Here is a 2,746-nt window from a genome sequence, read left to right as displayed (position 1 = left end):
CGGTTCCAATCCTGCCACTGGGTGGCCTCTGCTAGTTCGCTCCAAGCTCCTAGTTGCGGGATATATAATACACTTGTCCTCGGGCTCCAAGCTCTTTCATCAAGCCCTCGGCATCTTCGCCACACCAGCTGACGCTGCAACTGCGGCACGCCCAAGGTCTCCCCGCTACAGGCCTCCTCGCCGATCCGTACCTCCCTTGCCGACCCCCTCTGCGTCAGGGCGTCCCGGCTGCTCATCCTCCCTCCGATGTCGTCACCGCCATCCAGCTCAGCCTGGTATCGTCCCGATAAGCAGAGGGGGGGAGGAGAAGGGGGAAAGGGGGGGCGTTCTTTGTGCCCTCGACAGCCTTACCAGCCGCGTCGCCCTTTCTCTGGCGTCGTCGCCACCACCGCCGCCCAGTTTCCGCCTGGTGTCGTCCCGGTGGGCAGGGGGGGAGGAAGAGGGGGATGGGGGGGGCGTTCTTTGAGTCCTCGTCAGCCTTGCCAGCCGCGTCACCCTTCCACCGGCGTTGTTACCGCCACCCAGGCTCCACCTAGTATCGTCCCGGTGGGCAGAGGGGGGGGAGGAAAGGGGAGGGGGGAGAGGAGAGTTCTTACAGTCCTCGTCCGTTCTACCAGCCACAGCCTCCGCGGTGAGCCGGAGAAGGGGGGGTGCTCTTGTCGGCCTCCCCTCGCTTCGCTTTACCTCGGCTGTTCGTCCCCAATTTTTCCACGCACATTCTAGGTAAGTCCTGCAGCCAGCTTGCGGGCACACAGTGCTCTGGTCTGCTACAGTCTGCAAAGTTCGGGGACGTCGGTCTAATGCTAGGTTACTAAGTAAACTAGCCAACAGAGCGGAGCTCACACGCCGAGCTCCGTCCTGGCCGCCATCTTCCTTCCGAAGATGTTGATTCTTCATCTCACCCCACAGCCAGCAGCACCTGAAGGATAGACCACATTAATAATTTAAAACTTTGCAATCTCATTCTTCGAACACTAGGCAAAAGCCCACCACAGCTCACTGATCCACAGCGCCACCCCCCAAAAAGGAGTGCAGTGACTGGACAAAGGAGCCCTGACCTGAACAAGGTCCCACTGACACTACCACATGGCAAGGGAATGCATAGCCCAGAGCAGCTGCAGTGGAAGTGGCACTGAACTGAGAAGAGTGAGTTCCAAACTTCACCCCAGGAAAGGACCAACTTGCCCAAAGTCCGGGCGCTAACCACCGCAAACAGGTGCCTGGTCAGCGGAGTTCCACCCACATGCCTAAAGCAGTAACAGTTGTCCTAACTTGAAGTGCAGCGACACCCCAGGTCGAAAAATGACCCCTTTCCACGCCTGGGAAATGGGCTGCCTCTGGTCCTCTAGAGCTCCCATTTCCCAAGACCTTCATAGAATGCTTTAGAAATTCAACTACATTTACCCAGCAATGTTTGCTTTTGCACAGTCATTGTGATTTGAAAGGCACTGCTGAATATTAATAGGGCTTATGTTTGCACTGATCAGTTGAAATAACTTATTGATATTCCTGGGTAGCAAAGGAAGTCCACCCCCGCTCTTTTTTCAAGAACAGCTCTTATCAGAACTATGGCTTGCCCAAGGTCATCCAGACAGGTACAAGAGGAGGAGTGGGGAATCAAACTCGGTTCTCTCAGATTAGAGTCAGCACACTTAACCACTACACCAAACTGGCTCTACGCCACTACGCCCAACTTGCCCAAAGTCCAGGCGCTAACCACTGCAAACAGGTGCCTGGTCAATGGAGTTCCATCCACATGTCTAAAGCAGTAACCTTAGTCCTAACTTGAAGTGCAGCAACACCCCAGGTCACAAAATGACCCTTTTCCACGCCACGGAAATGGGTTGCCTCTGGTTCTCTAGAGCTCCTGTTTCCCAAGACCTTCATAGAATGCTTTAGAAATTCCACTACATTTACCCATGGGGATTATTAGGAAGGGTATTGTAAACAGATCAGCCAATATCATAATGCCGCTATATAAATCAATGGTGCGACCTCATCTGGAATACTGTGTGCAATTCTGGTCACCACACCTTAAAAAGGATATTATAGCTTTGGAAAAAGTGCAGAAAAGAGCAACTCGAATGATAAAAGGGTTGGAACACTTTCCCTATGAGGAAAGGTTAAAGCGCTTAGGGCTCTTTAGCTTGGAGAAACGATGACTGAGGGGTGACATGATTGAGGTTTATAAGATTATGCATGGGATAGAGCAGGTAGAGAAAGAGGTACTTTTCTCCCTTTCTCACAATACAAGAACTCGTGGGCACTCCATGAAATTGCTGAGCGGTCGGGTTAGAACGGATAAAAGGAAGTACTTCTTCACCCAAAGAGTGATTAACACTTGGAATTCACTGCCACAGGAAGTGGTGGCAGCTACAAGCATGGACAGCTTCAAGAGGGAATTAGATAAGCATATGGAGCAGAGGTCCATCAGTGGCTATTAGCCACAAGGTATAGATAGGGACTCTGGGGCAAGTGATGCTCTGTCTTCTTGGTGCTTGGGGGGGTCAACAGTGGGAGGGCTTCTAATGTCCTGGCCCCACTGGTGGACCTCCTGATGGCACTGGTATTTCTGGCCACTGTGTGATACAGAGTGTTGGACTGGATGGGCCTTTGGCCTGATCCAACATTGGCATCTCTTATGTTCTTATGAGGCCTAGAATTATCGTTGTCTAAGGTCTATACCATTAGAGAGCATCTCTGATTCAATTCCCACCGAACAGAGCAGAAAACCTTTATTGGCATA

The sequence above is a fragment of the Gekko japonicus genome, unplaced genomic scaffold (genome assembly GCF_001447785.1).
Source record: "Gekko japonicus isolate JY-2015 unplaced genomic scaffold, Gekko_japonicus_V1.1 scaffold1616, whole genome shotgun sequence".
Classification (NCBI taxonomy): Eukaryota; Metazoa; Chordata; class Lepidosauria; order Squamata; family Gekkonidae; genus Gekko; species Gekko japonicus.
Note: the sequence above shows the minus strand (reverse complement) of the source record.